Source organism: Cydia strobilella, chromosome 3, assembly GCF_947568885.1.
Source record: "Cydia strobilella chromosome 3, ilCydStro3.1, whole genome shotgun sequence".
NCBI classification, from domain to species: domain Eukaryota; kingdom Metazoa; phylum Arthropoda; class Insecta; order Lepidoptera; family Tortricidae; genus Cydia; species Cydia strobilella.
The window spans coordinates 22,660,505-22,687,495 of NC_086043.1; the positions used below are offsets into that span (position 1 = coordinate 22,660,505).

The 26,991-nt window shown below is 35.0% G+C and overlaps 1 protein-coding gene across 1 annotated transcript in view; it reads right to left on the bottom strand.

The window, feature by feature from the left end:
* LOC134756132 (obscurin) overlaps positions 1-9,781 on the bottom strand; it is a 159,874-nt gene extending 150,093 nt beyond the window's left edge. Inside the window, exon 1 of the mRNA XM_063692954.1 lies at positions 9,732-9,781. The gene's annotated coding sequence lies outside the window, so the exon portion shown is untranslated. The remainder of the gene's footprint in view (positions 1-9,731) is intronic.
* Between the last annotated feature and the right edge of the window lie 17,210 nt (positions 9,782-26,991).

Below are 26,991 nucleotides of genomic sequence, written 5' to 3' on the forward strand. Positions count from 1 at the left end.
TTAGGGATCAGGTCAAATGTTCTTGGCTTTGAAATTAATTATTAAAACTTCTACACAGTAAAATAGATAACAAAGGTCATCAATCAAAGTATTTAATAGGAACAGATGAAGATCGAAAATCAAATTTCTATAATACTATAAACTGAAATTAGATGTCATACACTAAAGAAAAAGTGACCAAGTCCACCAGTGGCCGAGGCAGGAATAATATCTATAATATTCGTTTCTATCCGATTGTGTATTAAAGGTTAAGGTGGTTCGATTTTCATACAAAATTCAATCTGCTTTAATTAAGGCACTACACACTATTACTACACAAATATTTGCTCATTTATCTACTTTCGAATATTTGTTTGCGCTAAATTAATAGAAAAACTGTTTCATACAGAAATCATACATAAATCAACGTAATTTTTTCATCAATTTTACGTATGTGTGTGTCACAAATGTCGTGTACAAATACGTTGCGTGCGACGTTGCCACTCTATGACGTTGGCGACGTTGCCTGGCCGACCTGGCAGGATTTGCAGTGCCGTCATGTTTAGTGCATTTTTATTTGACAGTGTTGTCACTGACACATAGGGTCATGTTTATTGTGTCAATTTGTTTGTATAAATTGAAAATGATAGCAACGTCTAAATCAAGTTACAAAAATCATCGGTGTTCTGGTCCGCGAAAATCCAGAAAAATTCAGACTCAATTGAAGCGGAATTCATGATGGTGAAGTTTCGTAAGGTAGGTACAGTTTCATTCCTTCATTGTACATTGTAATTTTCTCGTGCCGATCTTTTTAGAAAATAATTCTCACTTCTTCCGTAATGGTAGATATAAGCAGTGAACAATACCTATATAATGTAATTATTACTGTTTTGGTTGCCGAATAGTCAATGTGTCACTAACTCTAGGTTTTTTTAGGTATTGTGCAAAATGAAGAGGCATTCTTGGAAATATAATGTTTTCCTTCATTAGCCAGAAAAAATCAGGACATCCTCACTGCAATAAAGTAAAATAAAACATTTCCTGGGGATGAAAATTATGGAATTTTGTCTATGAATGAAAAACACAATTATTACTAGGTAATTTGTTGCATCATCTTTCTTCCTATAACATTAGAGATTTTGTGCTATCATGATATTATTTTTCTTTCAGGTACAGGGACAACTACGGCTAACAAATATGAAAAAATGTTATTTCATTTGTTGTGTGAATCCATCTACACCAACAAGACATCCACTGCTGGAGATAGGCCTCCCCAGGGATCTCCACAACGACTGGTCTTGCAAGACCGGCCAAAATATCGAGAAATAAATAATATAAATAAACATGATAAATATCCCGTTATAATTAGAAGGCCATGCAATGTTGTTACTCACTGTACCTACTTGAATCCAAAAAAATAAAATAAAAAAAGTTTTAATTTTATTTTACAATTACTACTTTATTATTAGTACATTACGATACAAGTGCGAAAAGTAGGAAATTGGCAACGAGTGGCGATAAATTGAAACACGACCGAAGGAAGTGTTTTAATCGACACGAGTTGCGAATTACCTTTTCGCACGTGTATTGTACAACGTTTTACAGTACATAATTATGGCCCTTTACATTTTCGACATATGCTCGTATTGTATTAATTACTAGGGCGGTAACGTATATGTAGCACCATATGTACTAAAAAGTATTTTATAGTACATATGGTGCAACTTTCTCGCCCTAGTGCGTAAAGAGCACTTTTCATGCATATGTCGAAAGTTTAAAGGGCCATATGTACTGTAAAACGTTGTACGATACACGTGCGAATAGGTAATTCGCAACTCGTGTCGATTAAAAACACTCTGCGGTCGTGTTTTAATCTGTCGCCACTCGTTTCGAATTTTCCGCACTTGTATCGTAAATAACTATTTCAAACTGCAAGGGTACGATGATAGATCTCAATTCAATATAATTTTGCAACATCTGGCATTATTAGGTTATAAATTGTATGGAGATGAAATCTATCATCGTACCCTTCCAGTTTGAAAAATACTATAGAGGCTGGGCAGTAAGGGATTGCTTTACTTGTAGAACTATATTTAGCGCTTTAAAAAAAAACTGATACCTGACACTTACAAACCTGGACTTCCTTGGGCTAGTGCTACTAAGAATCGTCAGTATTCTCCATCCTTTCTGAGTTGGAAGAACCCAAAAAGGTGAGATTTGTGAAAGTCAGGTTTTCAATATATGTGGTGTTTTCAACCAAACGGGTACCTACTTATTGTTGTCATATTTCCATAAAGCTTCAAAATGAAATCAACCTAATCGACAACCGACAATGTGGTGGTACCTTTTAGTTCAAAACGTCACATATTTTTATAAAACGTTATAAACTAATTTATTAATAATACTGAATATCTGGGAGAAAAAGGAAACATAAGTAAAAACTCAAAAACGCTCGTTTTCCCAAAGATAAGACCTAGCTAGATCGAACCCCTTACAGCAAATTTCATCGAAATCGTTAGAGCCGTTTCCGATATCACTGAAATATATTTCGGTTATATCGGAATCGGACAAGAATTCGAAGAATAAAAGGTATAAGAAACATAAGATAACACAAAAAGGACAAAAAAAAGTACCCCTGTCGTACCAGTTTCGAACCCGAATCCTCTTGCACGTATTTCCACGAACATACCGCAACGCCATTGCAGCATACTTACACTGCTTGAAATTGTCTACTACAAGCATCACGGAAACACTGTTTGCATGTGTGAGTAATAGTAGGAAATAGCATGACAGAAACACTCTGTCGACTTTAAAAGTGTTTTTTGCACTAATGAAGTATTCAATGTTTATTATAATAGTTCAATATTTATGTAAAGAGTGCGCTAAACATACTTTTAAGTATACAGATACCAACACTATTCCACAAAAAAATAAAACCTGAAAATTTGCGAAAGTGACGCCATCTAGCGGGGTTTAAGCTTTGGGTAACCTAGTCGAACCACCTTAAGAGCATTTAGAGAGTCAACAAGTCAACATAGTATAGTCTTCTTGGTGGTTAGCTTAGCAGGTTAACAGAAAATAGACTACAGAGACTATTTTACTACAAACCAAAGTTTTTAAAGTAGACCAAATTCCCAAAGCTTAGACTACAATCTACTTCTGATCTAAATTCCGGACAAGGTCGGGTTTATGGCAACTGCTGAACATTTCATTGCACAGCGTCACCCGTTTACTGTCATCTGTCATGATTTAAGACTAACGAGTTGGCTTTGGAAGAGATACTGGTTGATAAAATGACTAATGAGACTTCCTAGAGCGTGCAATATTGGAACAGATGTAAAAAAATGACCGGTCTTAATGTCACTATGTTATTGCATTACGTACGTTTTAGTAAAATGTTAAATTACTATGTTATTTTTTTCCGCGTGGTTATTTCTGCTCAAAATCAAGATACTACGTTTTATTATTACCTGCATTATGTATGGATCACCACAAAAAGAGATTTTTTTAGAAACTTTAAATTTGGTTGATAAAAAATCTTCTGATTCCGATATCTCTTTTAGAAATCAGAGAACTTTCCTTAAATCGGGAATTAACCTGTGAAACTGTGATATTCTGACAAGTCCTAAACATACATGTGTTTCTAAACGAGTTTATTGGCATGAGCATTTTTTATTAGCCCGGATTAAATAAATGAGACAACTAAGAATACAATAAAATTCGTATTTTAATAAGTAATGCAGTGTTCAAAAGGGCTTCATTTTATTTATTTTACTGACAAATTACTCTCATTCGTGGCACTTTAGTTTGGCTCCTTTATCCTCTATTGTTTACGTTTCCTCGTAAACATATTGCACAATAAACCCAACAACCATCTTCAATAATAGTTTTTGGCACACTATGATGAATTCAATACGTTTAAATTATGACTTAAACGTTTGTGACTATTGCTGCATGAATAGCCTTAAAATGTAAAGTTTGTCACGTGTGTTAGTGTTCTTCCATATCGTTTAACCCGTTGCATCGTCAGCTACTGCTTTGGTGCTTAGGATTCGCTTTCAGACTTTTTCCTGGTACTGTTTTTAGCGCCCTCTTTTGTGAGGTCATTGGAGCGTATGTCATCTCTCGCAATTTCAAGCCTCTCGTGCTCTTATTATGATATTGTATAAATATGAATGAGTCATGACCTCATGACATATGACACCTTTAAAAAATGCGTAAATGGTTTTTGACTAGTGAACCTAAGGAGCTACATTTAATTCTTAATAAAGTATCTATAAACCACACAACCACCACACCACAGTTTGGATATGTGAACCAAATAAAAGTCGTGACTAATCTTAAGCCCCAGAAATGCATGGACTTGAAATAGTTGTAGCTAAAATTAGTGCCTCCTACGATATTCCCAAAATATGATGGATATGCGTTCTTCAATATACAGACGAGTGGGATTCATAAACAAATTGTATTCATTTAAGGGGTAAAAATAGCTGTCAATCGAAAAACTTATTAGTTCTGTCAAAGCTAGATATAACTCCATAGTAGATGGATACAGTCTAAGGAAAAAACGTGCCTCGAAAATCAAGAAAATTTGATTCTCGTTCAGAGGGCGCTACTAGCTTTGGCCAACTGTCGTATAGATGGCGTTGACGGTTTCGTTTGTTATTTAACAATTTTAACGCATATCACTGAAAGAACAGGGTCAAAATCATAAAAATAATTAATGCAAATAAAAAAATCATTTATCTATATTTAAATACATTTTATCGTATTTTTATAAATCTTCATTTTTAGTTTTAAAGTGTGTTGACAGATGGCAGTGAATTTACTGGGGTTACAAAATTTACTATGACAGTACCGCTCTAGTAAAAATTACTCTATGGTTCTGTGAATTAAGAATAAAAGAAAATAATATGATATAATAATGTTAGCGATGCAACAGAATTTTTTGAAAATAACTATTTAAATTTGTATCGGCAAATTATCTGTTATAAAACATAACACAATCTAAATACAGTTACCATTTAAACCTTTACAAATAGAACGTAAATAAAGAAATTGCGATTACTCAACAATTTCAGAAAACAATATTATACTTACCTACTAATTAGATCGACGTGTGAATAAAGAAGAAATTTCAAAAGCAAAACCTACTTTTCTCTTGCACAGTTACCTACAATCATAGAGTAACTTATACTATAGCGGTACTGTCATAGTAAATTTTGTAACCCCAGTAAATTCACTGCCATCTGTCGACACACTTTAAAACTAAAAATAAATATTTATAAAAATACGATAAAATATATTTAAATATGGATAAATGATTTTTTTTATTTGCATTAATTATTTTTATGATTTTGACCCATGTTCTTTCACTGATATGCGTTAAAATTGTTAAATAACAAACGAAACCGTCAACGCCATCTATATGACAGTAAGCCAAAGCTAGTAGCGCCCTCTGAACGAGACTCAAATTTTCTTGATTTTCGAGGCACGTGTTTTCCTTAGACTGTATCCATATATTACGGAGTTACATCTATCTTTGCCTACAATCAATCTATAAGTTCAGTAGTTAACGATGATAGTTTTATTTGAAGTGGCAGTCGCTCAGTCAGTGGTGTCAGCAGAGAAAAATGTCAAACGGTGGGCTGATACCGGTGAAATGAATCATGATGTTATTTGCAGGATTTCAATAACAGTTGCTGCATTGCTGTAGTGATTTGCATTGTAAGACTTCTACCATAGAGTAACTTATACTAGAGCGGTACTCTCATAGTAAATTTTGTAACCTCAGTAAATTCACTGCCATCTGTCGACACACTTTAAAACTAAAAATAAATATTTATAAAAATACGATAAAATGTATTTAAATATGGATAAATGATTTTTTTATTTGCATTAATTATTTTTATATGATTTTGACCCATGTTCTTTCACTGGTATGCGTTAAAATTATAAATAACAAACGAAACAGTCAACGCCCTCTATACGAGTGTAGGCCAAAACTAGTGGCGCCATCTGATCGAGAATCAAATTTTCGTGATTTTCGAGGCACGTTTTTTCCTTAGACTGTATCCATCTATTACGGAGTTATATCTATCTTTGCTTCTACATATCCTCTTCTCCTTCTCTTCTTCTACCTTCGTACATATCTACTTTCTGTAATATATTTTTTTGCATGATCGACATAATAATATTTATACCACAATTTTATGCCATTTGTATTCATTGATAATGCATCATATTTATCTATTAAAATTTAAGCCTCATTTTTGCAGTATTCAAAAATTGAATAGGTGAACATAACTTGACAGCTTATTTGCCTGAAATCATGAAACAATATACTGAAACAAAAGTACAGCTCAAAATATAATATACACTAGGTACTAAGGACTACGATTTAAAAACTTCTCTACTCAAAACCGGAGTCTGTTTCACGTAGGTACCGTAAATTAGATTTTATGTTTATTAAGCAAAGATATATACTCAACTAGCGACCCGCCCCGGCTTCGCACGGGTTACATAAAACCTTTACATAAACACTAAAACCTTCCTCAAAAATTACTCTATTGATAGGTGAAAACCGCATCAAAATCCGTTGCGTAGTTTTAAAGATCTAAGCATACATAGGAAACGGACAGACAGCGGAAGGCGACTTTGTTTTATACTATGTAGTGATTTACTTAAGAGGCCGGTGTCGATTTTAGTCGCAAAAATGTAAAATTGATAGATTTCGTCGATGAAATTGTACACCTTTTGTTACCAAATTGAAATAACAAGTACTGGTTTCTATTAGCACATCTTCTTATCTTGCCTTTTATCAGATCAATTTTTTTTAAACAGACTCACTAAATTAGTAATGATTTTTTTTCTGAAGGACGTTTAGGTAAACGCGCGTAAAGCACTGATTTTGTCGCTCATATTTGTAAATTTCGTAAAGTTTGGACTGCTAAAAATGGTAAATTTCTATTACACATATTCTGTACTTGACTTTTATCAAATTACAATTTTGTCATATGACAGAGACATTAGAGTTCGAGGAAATGAAAGTTAAACGAATTCAATTTTCTCCAGAAATTACTTCAAAACAAGTTACAATTTCTCTGAAAATCGACTTAATTTCAGCGTAATTTGGATACTTGAACAATCTACAACATTTGCTGAAACTATTCGTATACATCAATTTTTATAATTTACCACCATAATTTTTTGATGAGTTTTTAAAAACTGCCCCTTCTCTTCATATATTACCGGTGATGCACGCTCGCGACCTCATTATTAAAAGGCAAGAAGAGAAAACGTGCTAATAGAAACCAATACTTGTTATTTAGATATTACGTAACAAAACGTGTATAATTTCAACGACTAAATCTATCAATTTAAAATTTTTGCTCCAAAATCGACTACGGCCTCTTAATTATATTCAATGAAATGTACGTACTTATACCTAGCGGTAATGTTAAAATGAACGTAACATTTTTTACACTATAATCATAATAAATCCGGCCCATTCCAAGAGGCATTAAATTTTGTAAATAAACAGATGTTCCTTACAAACGGTTTAGTCTCGAGAGTTTGAATGAGAGTATAAATAGTTGTTTTGACTGGAAGGTCGATGAATTGTGAAATTGTTGGTAGGTGCTTTAAACTGAAATTAGATTTACAAAATAAAAAAATCAGCAATATCACCAAAAGAATTATCTTCATAAGAATAATATTGGTATTGACGCGTGTAGAAATAATCGCAATGTTGGATAATTTGGCTGTACCCAGTAGTATCAACATGTGTAATGTGTAAGTAAGATTTCTGTTATTTTCTTTATTTACGTTAGTTAATCGTATTTAATTTATTGTATGTGTTTGTGCAGATCGCATCTGATCTTTAATCTTATTTTATGTTTTCTTTTATATTATGTAATGTTTGTTTGTGCTTACGAATAAAATCTTATTCTATTCTATTCTTTTGTACTAAATAAGAGTAATCATAATCACATTAATATAAATATAATTTGTAAAACAGATGAACGCAAGGAAAATGTACTCATTAATAGGATACATTTTGACACATTATCTAATTCGTAAGGAAGTTGGACGGGTATACATGATTGCGAAGCATTTTTGCCCGGCTTCCATGCTTTAGTCCTTCTTCCGTGTGGATTGATTTTTACGCATTTTTTTTAATAGAATATCATGTATATCTTAGTTTTGAAAGTCTCAAAGCAAAGTGTTCAAAGTCATAATAATGTAAAGTATATTTGGACATAAATAAGTTATCATTATCAAGTATAAGGAAATGTTTTAACTTATCATAAATATTTTCGGTAAGTACAAATAGAAGTTCGGAGAAACTATATTGAAATTAATGATAATGGTATAACAGTATCAATACCTATGATATATTATAACTTTAAATAATACTTGCTCGCCTCTATTTTTCATTGACCTCTCGATTTTTCGTATTATAAATTGTTACCAAACATGATCAGAGAGTTGTCATTTCTGTGTTCGCTACTGGACTTCTAGTTCTATTAAAAGCTACTATTGCCATGACAACGCAGATCGTGAACTTCTCGTGAGTGCTACAAGTAATATTAAATATATTAATTATATTAATAGAAAAGAGAGCGATAAAATAGTTACACCAGCTACGTATCAATTAAAAGAACTGATCGCCAAATGTCAGTGCACGGCGTACCGATCAGGTCCGCGTTCCGGTGTGTTTACACTATCACTACTTTATCTTTTCACATCAACAATCCCTAATCTAGATGCCATAAGGCCGAAACTCGGATGTACCGATTCCCGTGAAAGCTTGTCTGAATTACAGGGCACCAATTTATATAGGTCGTCGCCGTCAATCTTATCGAGAGGTCGGAAGGTCTATTTTTGATTGGTCGGGGTTGGAAGAAAGTTTGTTGGAGGACAAGCCGGGTAGGCCGGTCTAAATGCGTCTCCTGGCACGCCAGTGGGACAAGGACGCGACTATGCAGTCCGCAGATTGATAGGTCGATTAATCTTTAGTTTTAAATTTAAATTACTAACGCCTTAGCGTGTTTTCAGTAAACAGCCAAATGTTCGCTTGCACGTTGTACATAAAATAGTAGAAATTAAAAAAATTCCGTACTATATTGTTGCCATGTTTAAGCATTTTACGTCAAAAATGTGATAGTTACGTAGGAAGTGGCGCCCTCAATAATTTTCTACAACTTCCTGTCGGACTATACCTAATCTAAGAAGAATTCCCGTATACTTTTGTTTTTAACAGATCATTCATCTGACCTTGCAGGAAAACTTAACCTTATTAATAAGATTAAATTTTCTAGCCTCAAAAAAACTTGTACAATTTTATTTATCAGCAGTTTCCGTATTAGCTTGGGCAAAAATGATTTCGTATACCGGGTCGCATGTTTCTCAACTGATGAGCTGATTTCTGAACTGATATTTTGTAAGCAAGTTCGACAATTTTATATTTTTCGTTTCCGATTTTTTTTTTGAAAATTGTATAATAAAGGCAAGCAAAATAGCAAAGCTACAATAAAATTGATTTTGGTTTTAAAACGTTTGCGCTCTACACGCTCCGAACAATTTTCGTACAGTTTCAGAACTGTAGCGTAGAATGTTGTTTACTATCGGCAAGGTTGCGTTTGCACGTTTGTTTATAATTTAAGTTTTCCACATCACTGCACATACACGTGTGAGGTTAGTTACGAAGGTTCAAAGGATTAAGTTAAGAGGTTACGAAATGGAATTACGAAACGGTTCCGATCGATGTATTTCGGGCAGCGCGTGCGCCGGCCGCCAACACGGCAATATAACTGACTGAAGCTCGAAGCTTTACTATTTTGATACGTGGATTTATGGGGTATAAAACCGATCATTGTGGCGTGGATTTCAACGGTTAGCGTGTTAATGAATTATTTATATCCATATAAACTATTGTGGATTCTACACAAGAAAAAACGGTGCTAAAATAGTTATTTGTTATCAAAGATAGATGTAACTCCGTAATAGATGGATACAGTCTAAGGAAAAAACGTGCCTCGAAAATCAAGAAAATTTGATTCTCGTTCAGAGGGCGCTACTAGCTTTGGCTTACTGTCATATAGATGGCGTTGACGGTTTCGTTTGTTATTTAACAATTTTAACGCATATCAGTGAAAGAACATGGGTCAAAATCATAAAAATAATTAATGCAAATAAAAAAAATCATTTATCCATATTTAAATACATTTTATCGTATTTTTATAAATATTTATTTTTAGTTTTAAAGTGTGTCGACAGATGGCAGTGAATTTACTGGGGTTACAAAATTTACTATGACAGTACCGCTCTAGTATAAGTTACTCTATGTTTGTTATACAAGGGTGGTATTTTACCCGTTAACTTTCAACACACGAGAAGTAAAATACATTTACACCCGTGTGTAACACAAAACTTTTCACTTCACTATAGCGAGGAAAGTGCAACATGCAAAAAAACAGCTCATAATAAATAAGTCTTTATTTGTACACATTATAATCATCATCAGGTTAATTATAATCATCATCAATGGCAATAAATTTTTTGTTAACAATGTTAACATTTCTGACGATGCGTTTTTAAATTACATCGACTCAACTTGTGCGTTCCGAATTATATTCAACATCATTATAAAAAAAAAGTTTCTTATGCAATTTTAAGGTTTATGACTTAAAATTTGGTATTTTTTATTAAATTCTCAAACCGTTTCTTTAATATCGAACGAACCATTTTTATGAGCGTTTTACGTTTTGTTATATGTCAAAAGCTACTTAAACACGCTCTAAGGTCAAATTACTTTCCCCACTACTGGCTAAAATGCGTTTTTACCCGCTTGTTTTAAAGGATAAAGACGGCTTTCCTTCGACTTTAGTGGGGGCAAAAGTATTTTTAAGTGTTAATGCAATAAGTTTATGCACTACTGATTGATTTCTTGAAACTTTGGAGAGCTTTTTTACTTTCTTAGACTAGGCATTTGTGTAAAATAAATTCCTATTAATGTTATAAATGTGAAAACAACTTTGTCTGTCTCTCTGTTACCTCTTCACGCTTAAACTACTGAATCTATTTAGATGAAATTTGCTATAGACATAGTTTCAGGCTCGGGTGAACGGCGTAGGTAATTTTTAGGGTTCCGTACCCAAAGGGTAAAAACGGGACCCTATTACTAAGACTCCGCTGTCCGTCTGTCTGTCTGTCACCAGGCTGTATCTCATGAACCGTGTTAGCTAGACAGTTGAAATTTTCACAGATGATGTATTTCTGTTGCCGCTATAACAACAAATACTAAAAAGTACGGAACCCTCGGTGCGCGAGTCCGACTCGCACTTGGCCGGTTTTTTATTCATCATCATCATTCTACGCAGACAAGTTAATCATTAAAGTATACGAATACATTTCGAGATTTTCTCTAAGTCGCTATTTACTTTACTAATAATAGACGTGAGGTCGCCAGTAACGCCTAGCGAGTAGATCTGAAGATCGTCTTTTGCAGACGTTAATTGCAGAATTAATTGAATTAATGAAAATAGAGAACAACAAAGGAGACAACACGCCGCCTTGCGGAACGCCGGCCAACGTGTTGCACCAAGAAGAAAGGGAATCACACACCTTTATACTACGAGACCATCCGATTACCGCAGGAGACATATTAAGAGAGCGAAGTATTCCACGGAGAAAGTCAAAATCGACTGTAATAACCTAGGTAATACAGTATAAACGCATTGCTAAAATCTATCAGCATTTTCACGCCCCACCCGGGTGTCGTCAGCGATCTTCACGAGTGCAGTAGCCGTATGACCAGATCGGAAACCAGGCTGGAAGGGATTTAATAGATTATTAAGTATTTGCGTTAAGGAGGTGAGCTGTTGTTGAGCTGGACGCTCTAGAAGAAATACCTAACTAAATCGCAAAATAATTATTCACTGTTGTTGCTTCCTAATACTGAAAAAACCGGCCAAGTGCGAGTCGGACTCGCGTTCCAAGGGTTCCGTACATTACACAATTTAAACAACGTATTTTTTATGTGAAATGTCTTTAAAAACCCGTAGGGGTCGGATCAAAAATAAGTAATTAAGTCCGACTCACGCTTGACTGCACATTTCTAATAGGTTTTCCTGTAATCTATAGGTAAAGATCTATTTTGTGTATTTTTTTCAAAATTTTTGACCCAGTAGTTTCGGAGAAAGGGGGGAATGGTCATTTTACGCCTATTTTCTTGAATAACTTCTAAACTATTGTCTTCGGTTACCGCGATAGTTACTCATGAAATAAAACTATCAAAACGGATTATATCGCGTATATTGAATTTATAATACATCCCGACGTTTCGAACTCTTTACAGCGTTCGTGGTCAACGGGTGACTGAGGAAAAATTACAAAATGCAAAAATACCCACATACTAAAATAATGAACAATCATAGACTACAAACTTTAAGGCTGGTTGTACATGCAAAATCGGTTCATAAGGCTAGTTATACACTATAATTATTTTTCAAGTAAAGATATATATATATATACGCGATAAAAATAAACTATGCCGGCTCCAACCCTACACCACGGACCCGAGAAGATTTAATTCCCTCCTAAATTGTAGGAGGGTATCCCAATATGGGACCGGCAACAAACTCGGCGGGACACATCTTTTCAAAACATCAGAATGTCCAGCACCATCCAACACTACGGTCTCACAGTCTATGTCTCGCTTGCTCCTTTATCAGGTGGACTACAGGATCCCAAGCTGGTGGTAGAGAAAAGCCATCTTCCCTATTAAAGTTTGGATATTTCCTCTGCCTCTGGTTCTTGCCAAAGAGAAGCGTTACATACCCAGAATGCTGCGCGAGGCCATTGAGATTAAGAAATATCCAAACTTTAATAGGGAAGATGGCTTTTCTCTACCACCAGCTTGGGATCCTGTAGTCCACCTGATAAAGGAGCAAGCGAGACATAGACTGTGAGACCGTAGTGTTGGATGGTGCGGGACATTCTGATGTTTTGAAAAGATGTGTCCCGCCGAGTTTGTTGCCGGTCCCATATTGGGATACCCTCCTACAATTTAGGAGGGAATTAAATCTTCTCGGGTCCGTGGTGTAGGGTTGGAGCCGGCATAGTTTATTTTTATCGCGTATATATATATATCTTTACTTGAAAAATAATTATAGTGTATAACTAGCCTTATGAACCGATTTTGCATGTACAACCAGCCTTAAAGTTTGTAGTCTATGATTGTTCATTATTTTAGTATGTGGGTATTTTTGCATTTTGTAATTTTTCCTCAGTCACCCGTTGACCACGAACGCTGTAAAGAGTTCGAAACGTCGGGATGTATTATAAATTCAATATACGCGATATAATCCGTTTTCATAGTTTTATTTCATAACTTCTAAACTATTTATCAGTACGGTTTTTACTCACTATTATTTTTAGTCGCTTTTGTCGACATGTTTCGGATTCTTTGGGAATCCATCCTCAGGCACGAGTGTCCGCGGCGGTTGTACGTCGTGCACTGCCCAAACCGCCGTACTGATATAAATATTTTGAAATATGTCTCACGATAGTTTAAGTGCGAACTTCTAAACTATTTATCTTACAATTATAAAAAAAAATATTTGAGATTCTCACAATGAGCTCTTTCATTTGATATGTAACACGATATAGTTTGACAAACTTTATTTTTAAATTTTCTCATTTACCCATTTTTATATGTGTACCAAATTTTAACTTAGTTTCGGAGAAAATAGGCTGTGACAGACGGACAGACAGACAGACAGACGCACGAGTGATCCTATAAGGGTTCCGTTTTTTCCTTTTGAGGTACGGAACCCAAAAAATTAAATATAATGTATTAAAATGCAGTCCACGCGCGCTACTGCGCACATCCCTGATGGGCTGCAGTTATGGTAGGGGAGAAGAGGGCAGCTATCACTGGAGGCAGCTTAGAACAAATGCGTTTAAAAATGTATTTTTGATGCGATAATAATCCAAATCCATATTTTGGGCTAGCAACATCGACCCACACAACTGTCACCTGACAGATTTGACGTTTGACAGAACATGAATGAACCAGTGGTTTAGTTTGTTTTCGATGCTCCCCGTTAGCGGTATTTGTGCAAATTTGTAAGGTTTCTCAGGCTGTATTTGAAGGAAGTTATAAGTGAAACTTAATTTATTTGAGCTGGCAAAGCGCCTCATAGAGACTTCTGGTGACCAGAGGGCTGGCCAATATTTTGCCCAGCGGATTAGCATTGCTATCCAGCGGGGCAACGCGGCCAGCCTTCTGGGCACCCTACCGAGCGAATTCGACTTAGGCCAAATTTTTTATTTATAAGTTTTTTAATTTTTAAGTTTATTAGATAGAACAATATATTATGTTTAGTGACGAAGGACGAATAATCATAATTTGCAATGTTTCTGGAAAATAACGACTTTAAAAAAATAGGTGTTGGGTAGTTTTGAAAAAAAAAGTAGGGTGCAGTTTTGAATAGTAGTCTGTTCAAAACTACCCCGGCCATAAGAATTGTTCATATCTGCCTCGATATTAACTGACATGTAGGTACGTAATTGAAACAGTAATAATATTTTAGTTGTTAGTAAATGCTAATAAGCCAATAAGGCATTTACCTAAATTCTATGAACGAAGTGGTTCAGTACTTATTACGTTTAGTCTTGTTAAATATAATATTTATTAAAATTCTCCATTTAGAATATTACTAAATATTATGTTACTATTAAAGTGCACGATGCATCTATCCTATTCAGAGACAGAGAATCTAATAAGGATACGGATACCTTATTGATACACGCTTGCATACTCATATGAACACAAACATACACATCTACCCCGCGCAACACACACACACACACACACACACACACACACACACACACACACACACAAAGCTGTTAAGCTCTCTAATATTACATTCTGTAATAATATACACATCACATCAGCACCCGAGTGCGACCTGTTTGCGTGGCGATGGGCGTCTGTGAGAAATGAATGCCTGAGATTCTGTGAGGTGATGGATGCGAGGCCTACATCCGTGAAAGTTTAATTAGTAATAGTTATTTGTAATTGTGTTATTTGTAAATATTTGTTATACCTGATTGTTATTTTTAATAACCTGTTTGTTTAATGTTAATTTTAAGTTTCATGGCGCATTGGATTTCTGTAGTCATTTCAAATAAAATAAAATAAAATAAAATAAATAAAATATTTCATTCAAACTTGTTAATCGTTTTTAGCTATTTAAGAATTAAAATTTATATTTATTTGATATTTAAAATTTTCAATCTCTCCTTCACGGGACAGGCATTGCCTAGTGTGGAGGTCAGCAAAATCTGTATCCAAGTGAATATTTACGGGAATTTTTTTTTTATTAAAACATTGCAATTTATTGATTTTACTATAATATAATAAATACTATTCGCTGTTAAAACTAATTATTGTGGTAGTTTTGATTTTTTGAACAAGGGTGTGTGCAAAACTGCCTCGAAGGGGTAGCTTAAGTAAAATTTTAATATTTTTCAAAGGTACGCCACTGAGGCATCTTTGAACACTCCAAAAAACATTAATGTACAAAACTACCTCATCTTTGTTGTAACTGCAAATTATACGAGTAAAATGTTAACACGATTATTTCTAGTGACAAACTGTACAGTACAGATTAAAAAAAAACACGGATATCTCGATATTATTGCCTTTACCGCCCATATTTCAAATCTGACCCACATAAGTTCAAAGCCACCCCGTCTTGGGGCAGTATCTAATATTACTCCTTGAGTTGCAAAAATCTAATCGAATTTAAACTGTTGTGAGACATACTAACATTGAATCATTTTACGGTTTAGACTCACTTGTTTTAGTCACTCGCGCGACATGTTTCGGAGAGCCTAAACCAAGACAACACAACACGGTTTAGACAAGTGAGTCTAAACCGTAAAATGATTCAATGCAAAAATTTAATTTGTACCTTTATCTTTAGCTTTATATATACCTATGCAAATGCAGTAATTACATAGGTAACGTAGGTTGTTGTGTAGAGGCTTAAAACTGGTTTCAATTGGTAATATTTTGAACTATGACTATTAATGTAAAAATTGTACAAGGCTGTCCCCCCTCTCCCCTACTTAATGTAAAATTAATAGTATTAAAATTGCTTGATTGAATTTCATGATAGAATGTATGTCTAATGTCTAATAAATCGTCGTAATATTACAACTATTGCAAGGCATCACTGTGAAACTACTTTTAATACAATTCATTTGTGTTCGCTTTAAATACGAGTAGATACCATGAAATTTTTGTTATTCTTAATATATTCAAATATTTTATATTGTTCCTGTAAAAAATATCAAGCCAACGTCGTCAGTATAGAGAAATGCAAAAATCCAGAGTTTCCTTATGCCAAAGAAATACCCTATTATCTTGATATATCGGCATACAAAAGTATATATAATAATCGGTTACAAATCAATTTGACAGTGGAGAAAGAGTTATCATTGGCGGATATGGAAGCATCACTTCGGGTGGGCAAGAAAACAGTCACGGGTATAGAATGGAAAGTAACACTGAGGAAGTTGACTTGTAAAAACCGTTTTATAGAAATGTGGTTTCAATTTTTCGGTCTACCCGTTATTGCATGCAAACTCAAGACAGGGAATTATTTTGTGAAGGATATAGATGTTGATGGCATGGTTTTTAGAAATCCTACCCCCGGGAAAGTCTACGGCGATTACATTTCATATTTTATAATGTATCAGAAAAATAGTACACTAGGTTGTTGGATAACGGACATAAACGTCCTACCAAAATCAAAGTACAGAAAATAATGTATTTATTTATTAAATCATTTTACGGTTTAGACTCACTTGTTTTAGTCACTCACACAGCAGCAGCGGTAAGCGGCAGTACGCAATACACGGTCGTCGTGAACGCTGCTCACACTATTAGTGCTTGAGAAAGGAGACCTAGGCTCTCCGAAACATGTCGCGCGAGTGACTAAAACAAGTGAGTCTAAACCGTAAAATGATTTAATGTTAGTATGTCTCACAACAGTTTAAATTCGATTATTTATTTATTATTTTTAAAATTTATTATTTAGTTTATGCTCACATCGGTAATGATCTTTATATAAATTTTAGGGATATTTTTTTAAGAACAAATATCTGGGGCGGAGTATTTTCGGTGTGTTTTTAGTGGTATTTATTTAATTTTAGTTAAAATATTTGTGACATCTTTTTGCTCGAAATAATAAAGTTTTGGTTTATTGTTTTGTGTGCATTTTTTTTTAAAGTTATTTTTGAAAATCTACACTAATACTTAAATTTTATTCACATTAAGTTTGTAATAGACCCATTAGGATCGACTTCATTTTTAGGGATCCGTACCCAAAGGGTAAAAACGGGACCCTATTAATCAGACTCCGCTGTCCGTCTGTCCGTCTGTCGGTCTGTCCGTCTATTTGTCTGTCACCAGGCTGTATCTCATGAACCGTGATAGCTAGACAGTTGAAATTTTTACAGATGATGTATTTCTGTTGCCGCTATAACAACAAATACTAAAAGTACGGAACCCTCGGTGGGCAAGTCCGACTCGCACTTGGCCGGTTTTTTTATATTTTAAGATTTTGAAAATATATTTTGTAATATTCACATGCATATAATATGAATATACATGGAAAATTGAAATTGGATTTATGTTAAAAAGCGATTAATAATAGGGAATATTACGCGAAACTCTGCGTAGCTGGCGCCACTACCACAATCTGAGGGTCTATCGCGAAACAAGAAATCGAAATTACGTTATCTGACATCTCTGTCACTTGCATATTCGAGCGATAATTAAAGAGACAGATAGCGAAATTTCGGATTCGCGTTTTCCGGTAGGTCCTCTGTAAGTAAATCGCCTTGATGCATCAATGTCATATTTTATTATCTCTGAAAAGTTGTCAAAAACCTGTTAATAAAGGTACAGTAGTATGTATAAGGTTCCCTACTGACTCAAATTAGTAACAACTAATGCAGTACTCTAAGAACAAATTAAATTATTTTCTATTAAAATATCTTAATTTCTGTTTTTTCAAGTAGACACTACTATTTAATTCATTTATTTTATTTTATTTATTTGAACTAATGCAGTGTGGTTAAGAAAAAGTAGATTGTGTTATAAGGGAGCATAATGACATATTTACTGCGAGGGCGTACATTGAATCCAGAACGAAGTGAAGGATTCTAAAATAGCATCACGAGTAGCGAGGGATTTTAAAACAGAATCCTGGGCGTAGTAAGGGATTCAAGTGTTTATCTTTTCCCTTAAATCTTCTAAAAAGCGCTACAATTTTTCAAAAAACTCGGCTGGCTGAAGCTACTGCACTTTAATTAGTTATAAGTATAATAACCTATAATTGTATATTGCATATATTGCGATAGCAATCATGTTTCTGTATAATAATAATATATTATAATTTGAAGTTTGCAGTTAATGAAAATAATGACTAAAATTATAGAAATAATGTCTATAAATCGTTCCATCCGGGACACATATGTCATTGTAACAATACTTTTAATACAATCCGTTCGTCAAAATACGAGATCATGAAATATTTGCTACTCTTAATATATTCAATTATTTTAAATTGTTCTTGCAAAAAATATATAACCAGCCTCATCAGTATTGAAAACTGCACAAATCCGGAATTTCCTTATTCAAAGGTACCCTATTTACTTGATTTAGAAGTCTACAAAGGCATATATAATAATCGTCTCAAATTGAATTTGACAGTGGAGAAGGACTTTTTAGTGTCGGATAAGGAAGTAACAATTATTATTGGAAGGAGAACAGCCACGGGTATCGAGACGATAGCAACAATGAAACATTTAACATGTACAAGCCCTTTCATCAAAATATTGTTCCAACTTTTCGGTATGTCGCCTCTTGGATGCAAACTAAGGAAAGGGAATTATTTGGTAAAGGACATTGATGTTAATGCCATGGAGTTTCCGGCGGCGCAAGTAAGAAAAATATATGGCGGAGAATACGTTATCAACTTAGTCATATTGAGCAAAAATAGCACATTAGGTTGTTGGATGACCATTGTAAAAGTGGTGCCAATAAAGACCCTGTGATATCCTACTATCAAAATTGAACATGTTATTTTTAACTTAATTAATGTAATGATTTAATGTTAGTATGTCTCACAACAGTTTAAATTCGATTAATTAATGTACTTAGATGATTAAATGCTTTGTTCCCGCTACCCAAAAGTTATCTGGAAGAGATCCCTCTTCCTGTTGGTTGTCTCTATCTTTCATCAATTGTTTTTCTTTAAGCTGTATCTTTTTACTGAGGTGTGCCAATAAAGACGGTTTCATCTATCTATCTACTTATTATTACACTACCAAGACTATCTGGACTAATTTGGAGGACATTTGTTTTCAGCGTTAAGACCGCCAATTGTCAACCGATCTTAATTTTTTTAATTTTCATATAGTTTTCCTTTGTATTGCAGAAATAGGTGAGCAATTGATCTATTGCATTGTATTAAAAAAACGGGCAAGTCCATCTTGGACAATGCTCAGTGTAGAGTTCCGTAGTTACCATTCTGTCAGAATAAGCTACACGGGGCTATTAGTAAGTATCATACTGTACATTATGAGAATGAGGGAGTACAATATACTCAGTACAGTGCCGGTTTTAGCCTTAGACTGAGTAAGCTGAAGCCTAGGGCGGCAGATTTTAGGGAGCGACAAATTTGCCAAAAAAAATATTTTATTAAGGGTCGACAAGTTTTGTGCCGCTACCCTATTTTTTTCATTTTAATAATATGCATAATTTCTCGATTTTGCCGCCCTCTGTCATGTGCTACGATGTCCCACTGTCTACTTTAAATGCCGCCTCGTTTCTGCCATTACTTTGCAGTAGGACCAATCCAGTGGCGTAGCGCCGTTTTCGTTTCGTTTTAGCCGGCGCCTTATTTTAGTTCCTAGTGTTTAAGTAACAGGCATTATTTGCCGAATTTTGCCGCCCAACCAGATTGCTACTCGTGCATTTTGAAATTTGGTTTGCCTAGTATTAATAAATTGCCCTGCAATGAAGCGCGCTGTAGACAATTTTACGTAGATTATGTATGTAAAAGAACATTTTTTTGCCACAAGCTACCGTTTACGAGTTATTTACGAAAAACTATAAAAACCCCCATCCATCGGTACTTTTAGTATGTTGTTTAATACCTACACCATTCCCTACAAATGCCAAAATTCGCTTATACACGAATTATTTTCCATATTTTTCCTTCGTTTGGTGGCCTAATACGGTCTAATTGGTTAAATGGTACCCGGGAAGCGGTAGTTAAAAGTATTGCAGTTTTTTTCTGTCCTGCATTACATTGCTTAGGCTGGAAACAGTGCTCACCGGTCCGCGCTCACCAACGGTCAGCGCTGACCGCCTGTCCTGACCAAATCCAATAACAAATCACGCGCGTACCGTCAGTGTAGCTGTGTGCGGCGCGTTCATAGACTTGCATTATAGCTACGCCGACCGACGGTCAGCGCTGACGCTAACTGTCGGTCGAGCACTGTTTCCAGCCTTAGGGCAACCCCGCTCTAGCGTCTCCTGAGCGTCAGCGTCTAGTCAGTGTTATGAAAAATGGCGTCGCTGCGCAGTTGCGCCAACGTTGCGTCGAGCAGCAGCCATAGAGTTGACTAGACGCCGACAGTCGGGAGACGCTAGTGTGGGGTGGCTCTTAAAGTGCTCTAACCAACCTACTTGGTATCAAGGGGAAGGGGCAATGTCAATCCCCTCCAACGACCCTATTTCAGCAGTTTGGAAAAAAATTGCCGGAAATCTTATTTCTAAAAGAGGTAACCATAACTGGCCACCTCAAGACCCAGATTTATCTCCAATAGATTTTTCTTATCGGAGATATTTTGTCAGCCATGTGAGCTTCATGGAGGAATTAAAAGAAATATATACGGGGAAATGAAAGAATTTTTCCATTATGCTTTTCAGGTTGTAATGAAAATTTTCAGGTTCAGGTTGCAAGAGGGATAGGAATAAAATGGGTACCATTTTAGATTTAATGTCTTTGAAAAATAAAACCACAATTTGTCAAATTTCATTACAGTTTTTTTTAGGAAACAAACAGTCACATACAAATATGTTAAAACTTGTAGATATACAATTAGTTCCATTAAGTATTAATAGTGATATTGATAACAAGTAGAAGCAGGGCCTGTTCGGCACTGCCTATAAATAGGAAGATACACAAAAGTAACAATTGGATACACAAGTAATAAAGTACCTAAGTATCAATCATCCTTACAAAACAAAGCCTTTTCCCTGAACAATTTATTATTAAAAAAGAACCTATCGGAACGCCAGCGTTTAATGTCCATACTACTCGCATCGGAGCAGTTTTCGTCTACTACGGCTAGTATCGTATGCGTCTTCCGTACAAAAAGTTAGCGAACCATTGCGAGCGAGAAGACCTCGCCCGACCGAACGCCTTAACATTTAATTAAATATTAATTTAACTATTTTATTTAACTTTTAATTTTAACTATTTCCAACCTGACTGCCAGGGGCCCGTTTCTCAAAAGCTTGTAACTTGTAATACAAGTGGAAGTCCTTTTCTAACAATTTTAATAGACACGAATCCCATCACTATTAATATGGAGGACAGTTAAAATTACCACGCTAAATAAATGTACTTTTTTGAAAAAAAAAAAAAAACGTAGTTACATGAATAAACGGGTTCAATTTAGATCCCTTACACCATGACTAACCACAGGAGCTCAGAGTTTTAGAGTGTAAGTTCACTGTAACGAAACTTATTATCAATCACCCCGCCGAGGGGCAATTACAACTATTTAAGCCTTTTCATATAAAACACCCATTGTAAAGTATACAGACAATATTTTTGGATGTGAGTCTGAAAAAATAAAACTTTGATAACTAATCTTCAGTATGAAGGCAATCAATTGTCAGTAAAAATACTGTATACTAGTTTTCGGTAGTCAAAGTTGTACTTTATACTTTACCAGTTGAAATTGCCCCGCTGCACCTTATATATTTTATTATATATCTGCAATCATTTAAAAAGTACAAAGTAGGAATACAATATTTTTCATTGTCCACCTAAATATAAAAAAAATAGAATGATAGAAAATAGGCGAGCTTATCGCTGATAAAAATGTCTTACAGATAATACTTGGTACTTATACTTAATAGGTCATTTTTTTTTCATGTTCAATTTTGATAGTAGGACATACTATTGCTGATGTTCAATCCCGATACTAATTCTTTATTGGCACGACGCTTACAACGGTCAAATAACAACCTATTGTGTTTTTTTTACGCAATAGGACAAATTTAGTAACGTAATCTGCGGCTCCGACATATATTTTTTTTACTTGCGTCACTGGAAATTGCATGGCATCAACATCAATATCCTTTATCAAATAATTCCCTTTCCTTATTTTGCACTCAAGAGTCGAAATGGCGAAAAATTGAAACCACATTTTCATAAAAGGGCTTGTACACGCCATAAGTTTCAATGGTGCATTCCACTCGGTTTTACCAGCAGCTGTGTTTCTTCCTAAATAAAGTTTTACTTCGTAATCCGCAATTGAAAAGTCCTTATCCACTGTCAAATTAAATTTGAGACGGTTATTATATATACCTTTGTAAACTTCTACGTCAACAAAATATGGTAGTTCTTTGGCATACGGAAGTTCTGGATTAGTGCACTTTTCGATACTGACGAGACTGGTTTTATATTTTTTATTACATGAACAATATAAAATATTTGAATATATTAAGACCAACAAATATTTCATGGTCTCGTATTTCGTAAGCAACAAAGCAACAATGTTACAAACACAAGCGGATTGTACTGATAGTAGTGTTATAATGACTTGCGTCATTGTATTAACATTATAGAATATTTAGAGCGATTTAGAGCGATTTAGAACCCATTAGGTATAGTTCTATAATTTTAGACATTATCTATTGTCATTAAGTTCAAACTTCAAATTACTATATTGTTAAAACATGATAAACACATAAAAAATACGAACAATATAATAATATGAAGAGTACACGGAAGTTGACTCGTCGCTCTCAAGGACGTTCCTAACCATGTGTATGCTTGCTTTCAAGGTATCAATCTTCGTGCCTAGGACTAATTGTAAGTCTTTAATGTCTTCGGTGAGAACGTTATCGTATCCAAATGGTCACAGCCATATTTTTTGGTGGGGTTCGTCATTTTAATTACACATGTTACTGAATTACTGAATGTTTTTTGTTACTAAAAGTTCGCGAATTCCTGGGAGAACGCCTGGTTCCAAGATCTAGCCCAAAAACGCGCAGAGGCACAATCCTCCAGAAGTTACCTACTGCCGACATGGCCCCCTACTCCAGCTGTCATAAATGCGGTCGTATCTATAATACTGGTAATATAAATACGGTATAATACCGTAATTATAAATACCGGTCCTGCATTTGGTTATACAGTCACGAGAGACGTTGTCCCTTGCGCACAGCCGCTGACAAGCAAGAGTATGTTAAAGGCCTCATGGCGATGACTAAATTAATAGGAAAATAGTTATGCAACAAGAGAGGAAAGTTGGTTTTTCATGCGAGTATTTATTTTGAGTCCCGAGAAAAGCCAAAGATCCTATAATTGAATCACGCGAAACGCCAGCTCGTTGTAAATGTATACAATCAAAATTTAAACATAGCGGAACTTTTTTTAACTGTATTATTTTTTAATAATCGAGGATTTATGCATCCTTATGATTTCTAAACATCAGCTAGATATCTATTGTTTTTACATTGTTTTCAACATGGACGTGAAACGCCAGCTCGCTGTAAATTTATACAATTAAAAATTCCGACCGTGCGAAATATTTAAGAAGTTAAAACATTTAGATATATATATTAATGTAAGGTATCTCGGACCATTAAGCGATTTAAAAGAACATGATCTTCAAGAATCAGGCCCAATGGCCTGTTCGAAAACCAACTGCTCGTGTCAAAACTATAATCAAAAGCGTTCGTGAGCGTATTCGGCGATATGCAGCCCAAAGTGGGAAGTAAAAATTAACCTAAGTAGACTATTATACTCAGAACGCGTTGCAGGGTCATATGCTAGAAAATATCCGAAAGTTGTATGGGTCCATCCCCATATCATTGCTTTCAACAAGACAATGCCCCGTCTCACAAAGCTAAACGTACACAAGACTGGTGTCGAACAAATTTCACAGATTTTATACCGTGGCAATCTCGTGGCAAGGTATCTCGGACCATTAAGCGATTTAAAAGAACATGATCTTCAAGAATCAGGCCCAATGGCCTGTTCGAAAACCAACTGCTCGTGTCAAAACTATAATCAAAAGCGTTCGTGAGCGTATTCGGCGATATGCAGCCCAAAGTGGGAAGTAAAAATTAACCTAAGTAGACTATTATACTCAGAACGCGTTGCAGGGTCATATGCTAGAAAATATCCGAAAGTTGTATGGGTCCATCCCCATATCATTGCTTTCAACAAGACAATGCCCCGTCTCACAAAGCTAAACGTACACAAGACTGGTGTCGAACAAATTTCACAGATTTTATACCGTGGCAAGAATGCCCTGCATCTTCACCAGACTTGAATCCGTTGGACTTTTCTATATGGAGATATATGCTCAGCAGGATTGGGAGCACACAGGGAATAAATTTAAATTAATTCAAGCATCGGTTGGTCAAGTTATGGGACAATATACCAGATGAGGTAGTGCGTGCCGCGTGCAACTCATTCTATGGTAGAATGCGTAAAGTTATACAGGTTAACGGAGAGCGATTTGAGCTAAGTATGCTTTAAAAAAACAAGTTTAATATTAAAATTTGAAGTTTTGTTTTAATTTTATGACTATTTTAAACTAGGACACTTACTCTGCCCAACACTGTATTTATGGGTGGGTCGATGTATATTATGCATGTGAATGATACAAAATATATCTCAAAATCTTAAAATAAATGAAGTCGATCCTAACCTAATGGGTGTATGCAAACTTAAAGTAAATAAAATTAATTAGTGTAGAATTTTATGCAATATTTTAATTTAAAAAATACCTTAAAAAAATGCACACGAAACAACAAACCAAAACTTAATTATTTCCTGCAAAAATATCACTTTTTTTTTAATTAAATAATTATTACTACGAAAATACTCCACCTCCGATATAAAAAAAATGCTTAAAATTTATATGAAGACCAGCTACCGAGTTGAGTATGAACTATAATGGAAAAATTAAAAATAATTACATAAATAAATTATTTGCTATACTTTGATGGTAGTACATTTAAGTCCGTTTTCCAGCAACCTATTGTACTATTTTTCCGATATACTGCAAAATACGTAATGTAGTCGCCGTATGCTTTCCACGGGAGAGGTTGTTTAAGCATCATGCCATTGTAATCTATATCCTTCACAAAATAATTCCCTTTCTTGAGATTGCATGCAATAACGGGAACACCGAAAAGTTGAAACATTATTTTGAAAAGAGGGTTTGTACAAGTCAACTTGCTCACTTTTGCTTTCCATTCGATACCCGTGGCTGTTTTCTTGCCCACCCGAGCTGATGCTTCCATATCCGCCAGTGATAAGTCTTTCTCCACTGTCAAATTGATTTGTAAACGGTTATTATATACACCTTGGTATACTGAGCAATCAAGATAATAGGGTATATTATCTTTGGCATAAGGAAAGTCTGGATTTTTGCACTTCTCTATACTGACGAGGTTGGCTTGATATTTTTTTTTACAGGAACAATATAAAATATTTGAATATATTAAGATTAACAAAAATTTCATTGTATGTACTCGTATTTGAAGCAAACACAAACGAATTGTATTACAAGCCCTCTTTCCGACCAACGAATAATTATTGTTTGTAACTTAATTGCCTAAATAACATGACGATACTTAACTAATGCATTTAAAATTGTCCCTAATCGATGAACTTATAGTCATATTTAGCATTCAGCCTACAACTATGAACCTGATGTTGATTTTCATTTAGACAGGCGGTAGCGTGTCCAGCCAAGTTAAACGAAAAAGGAACTGGCGGCGCAGCAACCGTTACCCACGATACTTATTACATGAACCATTTCGAGCTAATTTTGAACCTTCACAACTTGAAACCTTATTTAACCTACACATGAAATTTAGCACATTTATTCAAGCTCCTTAGCAAGACTAGGATACAAAATTTCATATACGTAGTTCAAACAGTTATTGATAAATTAACGTTTATAAACCGGCATTTTTGTGACTGACTTATAGATCAAAAACCTAACCCACTTCTAGATGACCTAGAAACTTGATATTTGGCTTGGAGGTGGACTATTAGGCGTAATCAAAGGAAACAATCTGTAAACTGAAAATTTTGGGGTCTCCTTTTTAGCTTGGCCAAAACTGCTTTCATGATGAATACTAGTAATTTCTGTAAAAAAACCAATGATAGCCCTACAAAAACATAAATGTAAAATGAGAGCCAAGTTCAATATTAAGATTTAAGAAGGTTACATATCGGAATACCGAAAATTGATTTCGTCGATCGTACCTGTGATCGTACCCAAAGGGTAAAAACGGGACCCTATTACTAAGACTCCGCCATACGATTAAATAAATAAACCGTCTGTCCGTCTGTCTGTCACCAGGCTGTATCTCATGAACCGTGATAGCTAGACATTTGAAATTTTCACAGATGATGTATTTCTGTTGCCGATAACAACAAATACTAAAAAGTGCGGAATCCTCCGTGCGTGAGTCCGACCCGCACTTGGCCGGTTTTTAGTATTTGTTGTTGTAGCGGCAAAAGCGGCAACAGAAATACATCATCTGTGAAAATTTCAACTGTCTAGCTATCACGGATCATGAGATACAGCCTGGTGACAGATAGACAGATGGACAGCAGTCTTAGTAATAGGGTCCCGTGTGTCCCTATTACT